This window comes from Chrysemys picta, chromosome 1 (assembly GCF_011386835.1).
Source record: "Chrysemys picta bellii isolate R12L10 chromosome 1, ASM1138683v2, whole genome shotgun sequence".
NCBI lineage: Eukaryota > Metazoa > Chordata > Testudines > Emydidae > Chrysemys > Chrysemys picta.
Genome location: NC_088791.1, coordinates 215,925,886 through 215,939,508, shown reverse-complemented (window position 1 = coordinate 215,939,508; position 13,623 = coordinate 215,925,886). Strand labels below are relative to the sequence as shown.

Sequence of the window (13,623 nt, the reverse complement as noted above, 5' to 3'; positions counted from 1 at the left end):
TACATAGATAAATCTAACTGGAAAAACAGCCGCTAGTTAAGGCCTTTGATAACAGGCCATGAAATATGTGGACTGTTGGGTATTCTGTGGAGTTGGGCACAATGGTCCCTTATTGCCATCTTGATAGCCTCTCCAGCCTGGCTTTTGTCTAGCCTTGTTAATAAGGTGGTCTGGATGATTCGTTTGTGGGCTAGGCAGGAGATGGGGAGAAAGAGAGGAAGGGGCATTTCCCCAGCCATAAAACCAGTAGAGCTCACTATCCATGCATTACCTGGAAAGAGGTTTAGGAATTGAAGGTTTTTCATTTGACCACCTGCCAAACAAGTATCTAGCAGGCTATGACGGGCATACCAGAGCATGCACCACCTGCAGTGCCTCAGCAAGAGAGAGAAGCCAAGAATTCAGAGGCTCAACCCCAGAAGACAGCCAAACCATTTGACACAGATCCAGACACATTAAAGCTCAACTGCCCCCAAATTTATTTTTTAGTAGAAAAGTTTTAGATCCTAAGACCTGCAGCACAGAAGTCTGTCCTGTCCTACTTATAAATGAGGTGGGAGGACAAAACTGGCAGCCTTTTCAACAGATGAGGGATATCCATGAGCCAGGAATTAACAAGCTTTCACAGACCTGGTGTAGCTGCCCCTTTTTGGAGGCTCACCAGGCTGCTGAGATTGGATCCATATGCTTTTAAGCTCCTCTGGCTCTGAGGGAGCTCCAGGCACATTCTTTCTTTGGCCTCTAGGCTCACTCCCCGGGAACAGACTCTTGTCTGGTACCCCTTCTTGGTCCAGCTACCCTAGCCCCAAGACCAGTGCAGAACACACACGCCCAATAACTTAAGTAAACACTTTCCAGAACTCCACCCTAATGGGTACTCAGGTGTATAGTTTAATTCTTCAGTGACGTGATAGTTGAAGCAGATAAACAAGAATTTGCAGAGGAATTTCTAAACCAATCACTTTACAACAGGGTGGAATGATTTAAAATTCAGTGGTTTTCAAACTTTTTTTCTGGCAACCCAGTTGAAATAAATTGTTGATGCCCACGACGCAACGGAGCTGAGGATGAGTGGGGTTTGGGGTGGTGGGAAGGGGTCAGGGCTGGGGCAGAGGGTTGAGGTGCAGGGGTGAGGGCTGCAGAGTTGGGCCAGGGATGAGGCGTTTGAGGTGCAGGAGAGGACTCCAGGTTTGGGGGGGACTCAGGGCTGGGGATTGGGGTGCGGGAGCAGGTCAGGGCTCTGGGCTGGGAGTGCAGGCTCTGGGCTGGGGTCGGGGATGAGGGGTTTGGGGCACAGGAAGGGGCTCTGGGTTTGGGAGGGCTGGGGCAGGGGATTAGGGCGCAGGCTTACTTCAGGCAGCTCCCAGTCAGCGGCGCAGCGGGGGTGCTAAGGCAGGCTTCCTGCCTCTCCTGGCATCGCGGACCACACTGTGCCCCGGAAGCGGCCAGCAGCGCGGCCAGCAGCACGTCCAGCTCCTAGGTGGAGGCGCAAAAGCTCCTCCATGTGGTTCTCTCCCCCAGGCACTGCCCCCCCCCAGCTCCCATTGGCCAGGAACCCCGGTGCTTGGGGCGGGGGCAATGTGTGGAGCCCCATGGGCTACCCGCCTAGGAGCCAGACCTGCTCCTGGCCTCTTCTGGGGTGCAGTGCGGTGTCAAAACAAGTAGGGACTAGCCTGCCTTAGCCGGGCAGCACCACCGACGGGACTTTTTACGACCCGGTTGGCGGTGCTGACCAGAGCTCCTGTGACCCAGTGCCTTACATTCCGCGACCCAGTACTGATTTAAATCACCATGGGGAAAGCCTTGATTTACAAAATTGATTTTAATCAACATTTCCATTTGTACTTCAGTTAATTTTCTAAAGAAGGTGCATTTTCATTAGTTGATATAACCATTAAAACATGTTGATTTAAACTAAACAGAGCCTTTACACTAGATTTGGTACATCTTTTTGCTATCTAGAAGGGTCCCTATATACACATTTATTTAAGCAATAATATAGCTTAATATTTTCAGATTCTTATTTATTGTACATTTTTAGTTTGTTAGAAAATGATGAATGATATATTGCTTATTTACTAGATAATTAACTTTTAGCTCACGGTTTGTGGCAAGCTGTATTAGGATGGCAACTAGAATTTAAACACACAAAACAGCATATAAAGTTTGTTTTTACTAAACAAAACACCCTTAATTGTTTTAGATACACAAATCTCTCTTAACAAAACATGTTTCACACTTACACAACTAAAAATTTTATTAAACAGAGGTGTTAACTGTAGTCAGTTAAACAAACTGATTTCAGGTCAGCCTGGGGAAATTTTAAATATGCCAAACAAAAGTAACAAGATCTTAAATTCCTAATCTCACCCAAGTCTCTCAAAAATGAAACAGTCTCTTAAATTACTTAGGCTGATCTATTGGTCCATATTCATAATGCTTGACTTCAAAAGTTAGATTTTTTCCCAATTTTTTTTCTTTATACAGAAGAACTGCCTTTAACTCCATTTTTCATAGAGGCTCATGCATTCGAAATATTTATTTAAATGCTTTCAGAGATTACAGTAAATTTAAGCCTTAATGTATTTTTAATTAAATTCAGATTCATGTTAAACAGGTTTATATTTTAAAAAGAAAAAAATACAATTTAAACAAAATAAAAAATCAGTTAAGTTTTTCAAAAAGTCACCAATTTTTATCCACTCTGCTTTATTTTAGACAACATGAGATGCCCCAATTGGTGCAAAATAAGAAACATCTGTATACAATTCCCTGCCTCAGTTCCTCACCACTCTTGAGCATTCTTTGTCATTTGGTATATAACAGTTCAGGCTTCCAGGCCCCCTCTCCTGGACCTCACTCCTCCAGCTCAAGCTTCTCTTCTGAATCATGGAGTCTGCTTTGACTCCTGCAACCAGCTTCCTTTGGCTTCTGTTGGTCTGACAGTCACAAGGTTCCCTCTAGCCTAGGGCAAGGCCTAGTCAGCTAAAGGTCCTCAATGACCACCCTATTCAGTCCCCTCTTTCCTTCCCACATTCAGTATGATGCAAATAGCTAAGATCACCACCCAGGCATAAACATACAGAGTTCATAATATCATACAGAAATCATAAATTGCACACAAACTGTCCCACATGCCTGAGTTCAACCCAAAAGATAGAAGCAGGATGAAGACCTACTATAGGATTTATAAACTTTACCATGCTGAAGAAAAAAAGTGCAGAGCATCAATGGGTTTGTTACAACAAATTTAAAAGAATTTTCTACAATGTTTGAATTTGTGGGAACATCTTTAGTAATGTAGCGTACAACAGAAGACATGCCAAGAGGCACTAAATGGACACCCTTCTCATCCCATGAAGACCTGGACTTTGCAGATGATCTCGCTCTCCTATCACATACCCAACACCATATACCCCTCTACCCCGATATAACACGACCCGATACAACACGAATTCGGATATAACACGGTAAAGCAATGCTCCGGGGGGCGGGGGGGGGGCAGGGCTGCACACTCCGGTGGATCAAAGCAAGTTCGATATAATGTGGTTTCACCTATAATGCGGTAAGATTTTTTGGCTCCCAAGGACAGCGTTATATTGGGGTAGAGGCGTATAAGAAAAAACAACTCAACTCAACGCATTCAGTCAGCAAATTGGACTGAAAATCAACCACAATAAGACAGATATCATGACCTTTAATATTGCCTCACTATCACCAGTAGGGATAGAGGATTATGTTCTCACCAATGTAGAAACATTCACATACTTGGGGAGCACCATCAGCCAGGACAGTGGAACAAGCCAGGACATCCAGAACAAAATCAAAGTCAGGACCACCTTCAGGAGCTCAATAGAGTCTAGAAATCATTAACATACAAAACCAAAACTAAACTCAAGATTTATCAGAGCAACGTACTTTCAACATTACAGTTCAGAATGCTAGGGAATGAGAAAGGATGACATGTCCAAACTATCTTCGTTCCATACAACCTGCCTCAGAAAAATCCTCCATATCTTTTGGCCCAGGACAATCTCAAACCAAGACCTGTTTACACAGTGCTGCCAAGAGGACATGAGCACCATCATTGCCAGGAGGCGTTGGAGATGGATTGGTCATGTGCTTCAGATGGAAGCTGATTCCATTACCAGAGTGGCAATAAGATGGACACCTGAAGGCAAGCGAAAACGAGGCCGCTGGAAAACAACATGGCAAAGAGCTGTGGAAGCCGAGCTGAAAAACCTGGGGCACAGCTGGTGAAACATTGAAAGACTTGCCAGAAACAGACAGGGGTGGAGGAGCTTCATTGCTGCCCTAAACACCAGAGGCATAATGGGAACATGATGATAATGATCTTCAGTAAATATAAGCAGCAGAAATGTCTTATCTGAGTTAGCTTACTGGGCATCTGCTACAATTTTAGCAGACTTCCATGAAAACTCACCCAGTCAGTGACATCACCTAGGCCAGTGGAGCATCATGTTTGCAGCAAAAAAGAATGCAGTGGAAACTTACAAGAATCAATGGGCTAAAAATAACATACATAATGATTATATATTTTAAACCCAAGATAAATGGAGTTTTTTATGGAGGAAGCACTAAGACCATAGGTTATACACCACAGATCTAGGCGGCCTTTTCCAAGTCTACCTTTTATAATATCAACCACAAACATTATCTAGACATTTCTGTGAGGAGCACCAGAGAAATCCTAGTAAGTACACTTCAAAGATGATGTGAGGCAGTTATCTCTTAGAATTCTAGGTAGTCCGCAGACTCAGGAGGACAACAATGTATCTTCAGTTCATCTTCAGGAGGTTTATTTCACTACTGTAATGACTAACTTTTTTTTTTTTAATCATGTGTGAGGTTCATACAACCCATCACACAAGTCAGGGGAATAACTGTCTAGACAACAGTACTGCTAAAAGGATATGAGGGGTTACAGTGGATAACAAAGTGAATGACTCAACAATGTCATGTACTTGCGAAAAAGGCAAATATTCCAGGGTGTATTAACAGGAGTGTCATATGTATGCAAGACACAGGAGGTAATTTTTCCAATTTATACATCATGAAGAAATATCAAACCCACTGTTAAATGAATGCACTGGAAGACCTCAGCTGGAGTACCGTATCCCATTTTAGGCACTACGCTTTAAGAAAGAGATGAACAAATTGGACAGAGTCCAGAGGACAGCAACAAAAATGATAAAAGGTTTAGAAAATTATCCTATGAGGAAAGGTTAAAACAATTGGTCATGTTTAATTTTGTGAAAAGACTTATAATAGTCTTCAAAGGCTTCAAGGGCTATTATAAAGAGGAAGGTGACCAATTACACTGGTCTACAATTTTTGAGAAGTCGTCTGCTTCAGAGATAAAACGTGCTATTTATTATGTATTTTGATGTGCTGAATTCAAATATGACAATTAAAACAACTGATTGGCTACTGTTTCTAAGATATTTAAGTTTTTACATTTTATGTCTATGTATATTGTGTAGATAGTAGAGTTTTAATCATAAATTGTATACCTAGGTCTTTTCATGTATTTATGGTTGCTTTACATGATAATATTTCACCTGTCCTGTTTATGTAACACTTTAAAAATCAGCAAAAGGGTTATATAAATAAAATGTATTATGAAACAAAAGGCAAAAAACTATTATGTACATAGTTTAGTCCTATTCAGTGTCTACTCGGCGCTTCTTGGCTTGTCTCTTGTATTCATTAAATGGAGCATCTCTTGTCACTGTCCAGCAATAGTCTGCAAGCACTGATGGGCTCCATTTGCCCTGATAGTGTTTCTCCATTGTTGCAATGTCCTGGTGAAATCGCTCGCCGTGCTCGTCGCTCACTGCTCCGCAGTTCGGTGGGAAAAAATCTAGATGAGAGTGCAAAAAATGTATCTTTAGTGACATGTTGCAATCAAGGCTTTTGTATGCCTTGAGGAGGTTTTCCACCAACAACCTGTAGTTGTCTGCCTTGTTGTTTCCGAGAAAACTTATTGCCACTAACTGGAAGGCTTTCTTTTGGTCAAATGAATCATCTCGAAGAAGTTCACAAATCTGAGGACCAACAAAGACACCTTCCTTTATCTTAGCTTCACTTCACCTTGTAAATTTTCCACGGAGGTACTTGAAAGCTGCTTGTCAATGCTTTTTTGTCAATGGCCTTGACAAAGTTCTTCATCAGACCCAGCTTGATGTGTAAGGGTGGTAACAGAATCTTCCTTGATTCAACAAGTGGTGAATGCTGAACACTTTTCCTCCCAGGCTCCAATGACTGTCGGAGTGGCCAATCTTTCTTGATGTAGTGGGAATCTCTTGCACGACTATCCCATTCGCAGAGAAAACAGCAGTACTTTGTGTATCCAGTCTGCAGACCAAGCAAGAGAGCAACAACCTTCAAATCGCCACAAAGCTGCCACTGATGTTGGTCATAGTTTATGCACCTCAAAAGTTGTTTCATGTTGTCATAGTTTCCTTCATATGGACTGCATGACCAACTGGAATTGATGGCAAAACATTGCCATTATGCAGTAAAACAGCTTTAAGACTCGTCTTCGATGAATCAATGAACAGTCTCCACTCATCTGGATCGTGAACGATGTTGAGGGCTGCCATCACCCCATCGATGTTGTTGCAGGCTACAAGATCACCTTCCATGAAGAAGAATGGGACAAGATCCTTTTGATGGTCACGGAACATGGAAACCCTAACATCACCTGCCAGGAGATTCCACTGCTGCAGTCTGGAGCCCAACAGCTCTGCCTTACTCTTGGGTAGTTCTAAATCACTGACAAGGTCATTCAGTTCACCTTGTGTTATGAGGTGTGGTTCAGAGGAGGATGGGAGAAAATGTGGGTCCTGTGACATTGATGATTCAGGACCAGAAGTTTCATCCTCTTCCTCGTCTGACTCAAGTGAGAATGATTCTGGTGCATCAGGAACCGGCAGTCCTTCTCCGTGGGGTACTGGGCGTATAGCTGATGGAATGTTTGGATAATGCACAGTCCACTTTTTCTTCTTTGACACACCTTTCCCAACTGGAGGCACCATGCAGAAGTAACAATTGCTGGTATCATCTGTTGGCTCTCTCCAAATCATTGGCACTGCAAAAGGCATAGATTTCCTTTTCCTGTTCAACCACTGGTGAAGATTTGTTGCACAAGCGTTGCAGCATATGTGTGGGGCCCACCTCTTGTCCTGATCACCAATTTTGCAGCCAAAATAAAGGTGATAGGCTTTCTTAACCATAGTGGTTATACTGGGCTTTTGTGATGCAAAAGTCACTTCACCACAAACATAGCAGAAGTTATCTGCACTGTTCACACAAGTATGAGGCATCTCTGCTCACTTTGGCTAAACAGAAATGTGTCCCTTTGCAAAATCAAACACTGACAAATAAGAGAGCACGACACTGTATGATTTCTAAAGCCGATATAGGGCAATTTGTTCAGCAGAGTGATTTAAGCTTCGTTATGATTGCATCATCCATGACTTCTAGGAATAACATGATGCAATTCATATCCTGTATGACGCAATACCAGCTTCAGATTGCATCATTCATTGTTTTGCCTAAAAAGCAAGTACTGTCCAAACCCGGTCATAGATTTATTCATAGATCCAGTCAAAGATGTATTTTAGCCATTTCTGGTTTAAACTGAGATCCCTTCCCTTTATAACTCACTTATCCTCCGCCATTCCCAAGTCAAGGGTCATATATGCTGACCCAATAGCGAATCTTGAAAACTAGAGCCAATCAACAATTTTAAGCATCATTTTTGTTCTCAGTGACCCAGAATTAGTAAAGTTTGACTACATTTATTTCAGAAGCATTTTGGCTGTAGAGCAGTGTTATTATCCATGTCCACTGAAGGCAGGACAAGTAGCAATTGGCTTAATATGAAGCAAAGGAGATTTAGATTAGATACGAGGAAAAACTTTCTAACTATAAATATAAGTAAGTACTGGAACAGGCTTCCAAGGTAAGTTATGAAATCCTAGTCCATGGAGATTTTTAGGTTAGACAAACACTTGCCAGGGATGGTCTAGGTTTATTTGGTCTTGTCTCAGCCCAGGAGGCTGGAGTAGATTATTTTGAGGTCCCTTCCAGACATTTTAACTATGTTGCCCATCTACACTACAAAATCAGTCATCCTGGAGAATTTATTTACTATACTTTCCCCTTCCCCTGAGATGATTGAAATATGGTTCCATCTGTAATATAGATAGTTAAAACAGGTTGGATCCTATGTCACCACCTTGCTTTAGAATAATCCAAGGAGAAAGATCTCCTTCATGTTGCAAGACAGAGCTACCTGGGGGATGGCCCCCATTCAAAATGCATGTCCGTTGACAGAGTTGGTTTTTCTAGCAAAGTCTGGACCAAAATGAATCCTGCATCAGTTTATCACAGGCATGAAGAAAGTTGACTTGATTATACACAAAGTATAAAGTAGTGGCAATAATACCAGAGTTATTTTGCTGGAGGCAGATGTGGAGGAGCACAGTACAGCACAGACACTATTTAGTAAAGACAGTTGTTCATCAGGACTACGAGGTTGTGTCAAACTAAATGAATTACTTTTGTCTGATCTCTTCCCACACTAGCACTTGCAGAAGAAAATATTTTAAAACTATTCTAGAAAATCCAATTAGAAGTTTCAAGATGTCAAAAATGTATTGTTCAGCAACAACTGAATATCAAATTTAAACTTCTGATCCTTGCCTTCCAGCTTCTCCCCCCCCGAACCCCCCCCCACCCAGTCTTGTGCGCTAAACGTCCACACACCCCAGCCCTCTTCCCTGACCTCGAGTCCCCCCCCACACCCAGCCCTCTGCCCTGAACCCCCCCACACCCAGCCTTCTGCCCTGACCACGAGTCCCGTCCCCCCCCCCCCAACACCCAGCCCTCTGCCCTGAACCCCCCACCCAGTGGGCTGAGCAGGCTGGTGGCGTAAGATCAGCATTTTAATTTAATTTTAAATGAAGCTTCTTAAACATTTTGAAAACCTTGTTTACTTTACATACAACAATAGTTTAGTTATATAATATACACTTAGAGAGAGACCCCTTCTAAAAAAGCGTTAAAATATATTACCGGCACGCAAAACCTTAAATTAAAGTGAATAAATGAAGACTCGGCACACCACTTCTGAAAGGTTGCCTACCCCTGCACTACGCAAACCTCCTCCCACAAGACTCAAGAAAGAATAGAGACCTACAAAGCTAAGAGATAAATAAAATAAGTAATTATGATAGGGACTCCCTTCTCTAGTTCTCTCATCACTTCTTGTCTCACTTGTCTCTCTTTTTAGGACTTGAGTAAAATTTTCAAGAGCTCTGATGTGACTAAGGAGCACACACCCCATTTTCTCAGTGATTTTCAGGAGCCTAAGGCCTGGTCTACGCACAGGGTTAGGTCGACATAAGCTGCCTTGTGTCAACCTAGCTGTGGAAGTGTCTTCACTTTTGGCTCCCGCCAACGTAAGTGCCTCCTCACACTAATTTAGTAACAGCATCTTCCTGAGCTGCCTAGAGTGACAATCGATGTAATTATGTCGATGCACAGTCGGTGTAGACACTAAGTTGCTTACTGACAATACAATCAATACACACACTCCTGGTGAGGACGTGCACCGCCAACACAAGGAGCCCTGTGCACATACATAAGCCAGTGAACTTTGGTGGCTGTATGCCAACGTAAGTTATGCAGACATAATTCTGTAGTGTGCACATGGCCTAAGTCACTTTTGAAAATGGCGCTTAGCCTCCTAACTCACTTTGATGCGTTTAGAAATGTTACCCCTTGTCTATGCTAGGCAAAAAGATGTTTCTATAAAATAGCGTTGCTTTATCTAGACAAGGACTAAGGTGTAAGGGCTTGTCTACACAAAAGCTTGTACCACTTCAACTATTTTTTGTATATTTGCTTTCAGTTTAAACTGGTCCAAGTTTGTGTAGATGTCGATACTGATTTCGTTTAATCCTGTAAAATGACACTAAACAGAAACAAAACTCTCAAGCCAAAATACCAGTCCCTACACACAAAACTTGCACCTGTTTAATGAAATCAATATAAATTAGGGCTGTCAATTAATCACAGTTAATGCATGCGATTAACTCAAAAAAATTAATCGCATGCTTATAACAATAGAATACCAATTGAAATTTATTAAATATTTTTGGATGTTTCTCTACATTTCAATATTGATTTTAATTACAACTCAGAATACAAAGTGCACGTGCTCACTTTATATTTTTTTTTATTACAAATATATGCACTGTAAAAATTATAAACAAAATAAATAGTATTTTTCAATTCACCTCATACAAGTACTGAAGTGCAATCTCTTTATCGTGAAAGTGTAACTTACAAATGCAGATTTTTTTTGGTTACATAACTGCACTCAAAAACAAAACAGTGTAAAACTTTAGAGCCTACAAGACCACTCAGTCCTACGTCTTATTCTGCCAATCGCTAAGACAAACAAGTTTGTTTACATTAACGGGAGATACTGCTGCGTGCTTCTTATTTACAATGTCACCTAAAAGTGAGAACAGGCAATCACATAGCACTTTTGTTGCCAGCATTGCAAGGTATTTAAATGCCAGATATGCTAAATATTCGTATGCCCTTCCATGCTTTGGCTACCATTCCAGAGGACATGCTTCCATTTTGATGAAGCTTGTTAAAAAAATAATGCGTTAATTAAATTTGTGACTATACTCCTTGGGGGGAGAATTGTATGTCTCCTGCTCTGTTTTACCTGCATTCTGCATATATTTCATGTTATAGCCGTCTCGGATGATGAACAAGCACATTTTCGTTTTAAGAACACTTTCACTGCAGATCTGACAAAACGCAAAGAAGGTACCAATGTGAGATTTCTAAGGATAGCTACAGCACTCGACCCAAGGTTTAAGAATCTGAAGTGCCTTCCAAAATCTGAGAGGGACGGGGTGTGGAGCATGCTTTCAGAAGTCTTAAAAGAGCAATGCTCTGATGCAGAAACTACAGTACCCGAACCACCAAAAGAGAATATCAATCTTCTGCTGGTGGCATCTGACTCAGATGATGAAAATAAATATGCGTCAGTCCACACTGCTTTGGATTGCTATCAAGCAGACCCCATCATCAGCATGGAAACATGTCCTCTGAAATGATGGTTGAAGCATGAAGGGACATATGAATCTTGCATCTGGCATGTAAATATCTTGCAAGGCCAGCTACAACAGTGCCATGAGAATGCCTGTAAACAAGTCCGTAACACTGTAAACAACAAGCTGGCAGCATTATCTCCTGCAAATTGTAACCAATCTTGTTTATCTGAGTGATTGGCTGACCAAGAAATAGGACTGAGTGAACTTGTAGGCTCTAAAATTTTACATTTTATTTTTGAATGCAGTTGTTGTTTTTACATGATTCTACATATGTAAGTTCAACTTTCATGATAAAGAGATTGCACTACATTACTTGTATGAGGTGATTTGAAAAATACATTTGTTTTTTACTGTGCAAATATTAATGATCAAAAATAAATATAAAGTGAGCACTGTACACTTTGTATTCTGTGTTATAACTGAAATTAATATATTTGAAAATGTAGTAAACATCCAAAAATATTTAAAATAAATAGTATTGTATTATTTAATCGCACAATTAATTTATTTAACTGCTTGGCAGCCCTAATACACACCTTCAGTTAAGCTGTGCAAGTTTGTGTTCAAAAATCCAAAATTTCTTGGGGCAGGGAGGGTCTGGACATATCTTGTTCAATTCAAAGCAAAATAATAGCAATAAACTCAATGCTGTATAGGTGATGCAACAGAGTTCACAGAAAAAAATGAATTTAATGGATCAATAAATATGAGTAACCTCATGTATCAGGGGGTAGCCGTGTTAGTCTGTATCTACAAAAACAACAAGGAGTCTGGTGGCACCTTAAAGACTAACAGATTTATTTGGGCATAAGCTTTCGTGAGTAAAAACCTCACCATCCGAAGAAGTGAGGTTTTTACTCACGAAAGCTTATGCCCAAATAAATCTGTTAGTCTTTAAGGTGCCACCAGACTCCTTGTTGTTTGAGTAACCTCATGATATTATAACCTCATAATTCTTGTCCTATGCTCGCCTTAACCCTAACAAACCTGGTCAAATCATAATGTATGCAAGATATCATCTATTTTAGGGGGCTTATACCTATCACCATAAATGAGTTTCTCCAGATTAGCACAGCCCAAGTCTCTATTGATCTTTTGCTGAGTCTACAACTCCTCTCCTCTCCAGATTTACAGGGCAGTTTAGAATGAGTTTTTTTTTTTTTTTGGGGGGGGGGGGGAGGCTGTTAGCTTGATTAGTATTTTAATCTTATGCAATTTGCCATACCAATACATATTTTATTTGGTTTTACTACACGACGAGAGGACAAGGTTTCACATGAAATATCAAGCGGGAAACATTTGTTTGTCGGTAGCCCTGGCCCCTGACCTGAAGCCAGGCTAGTACCCTGGCGGGGAAGAATCAGCTGGAGTGGAAGGGGCAGAAGAAAGGTCAGCGAGGGGAAGGGAGCATTGCTCAGCCACCTGTGTTGGTCTTAGGCGTTTTGTACATGCCGGGGGGAGGGGAGGATGGGCGGCCCTGGGAGAACTCAAAGCGCAGCCAGCCCAATGCCCAGGCCGCGCGGGGCTCTGGCTGGGGGCTCAGGCCAGGGGCGGGAGCTTTAGTTTTCCTCCCAGCGCTGTCCCCAGGTGAGGCTCCGCTCGGGAGCTCGCCCCCGGGGCTGCAGGCAGCCGAGCAGGCCCCGCGCCTCGCCATGTCCCCGCGGCCGCCCCCGAGTCACGCCGGGTCCTGCCCCCAGCGAGCCCCGGGCCCGGCCGCAGCAGGTGCCCCCGCCCCGCCATGGGGAGCGAGGCCCGGCCGGGGACACACCCACCTCCTGACCCGCCAGCGGGAGGCCCCAGCCCGGCGCGGCCCCCTCCCGCCGGGCGCGCGGGGACACTCACCCTGTGCCGCCGCCAACGCCGCTTCGGGGCCCGCCGCCCCCGCGGAGAGAGCTGGGCCCCGGCGTAACGTGACAAACCGCTGCCCCCTTGGACTAGGCGGCTGCTGCTCGGCTCGGCTGGCAGGGCGCATGCGCCCAGGGGCTGAGCAGGCTCCGTGCCGCCCGCTGAAGCCTCTGCCCGCGCTCGGGGGACCTGGCTCGGGGCCGGGCGGAGCCTGGGCAGGGGGCGGTCACAGAGATGGGGGCGGGGCCCAGGGGCAATACGGGTTGCCGCGGCTGAGAGCGAGGTCTGGGCGCTGCCGGGCGGGGGGCAGCGGAGAAGCCGGCTGGGATTGGGGGGGGGTAACGGGGACCCCAGACCGGGACGCTGCCGTGGCTGCACAAACGGGGTGTGGGGACGGGGGGCTTTTTGCCCCATCTCAGCCCCCGCTGCCCAGGGCGGCGCCGCAAACCCCGGGCCCGTCCCAGCGCCCAGACCAGGCTGCTCCCCCCCGGCGTGCGGAGCCGCGACTTGGGACAACATTTCACATGCAGCCCCCGGCTCGCTAATGGCCAGACGCGAGTTTAGAGACTCCCCGGTCCCGTGTCCGCAGCGCCTCCGAGCGGTTCCCCGA

At 43.9% G+C, this 13,623-nt stretch overlaps 1 protein-coding gene across 3 annotated transcripts in view; it reads right to left on the bottom strand.

Annotated features, from left to right (window-relative positions):
- Positions 1-13,204, bottom strand: part of BCLAF3 (BCLAF1 and THRAP3 family member 3) — a 69,304-nt gene extending 56,100 nt beyond the window's left edge. For all 3 annotated transcript variants that reach the window (XM_005281577.3, XM_005281579.5, XM_042844657.2), the window contains exon 1: positions 13,011-13,204. The gene's annotated coding sequence lies outside the window, so the exon portion shown is untranslated. The remainder of the gene's footprint in view (positions 1-13,010) is intronic.
- Positions 13,205-13,623: the final 419 nt, after the last annotated feature.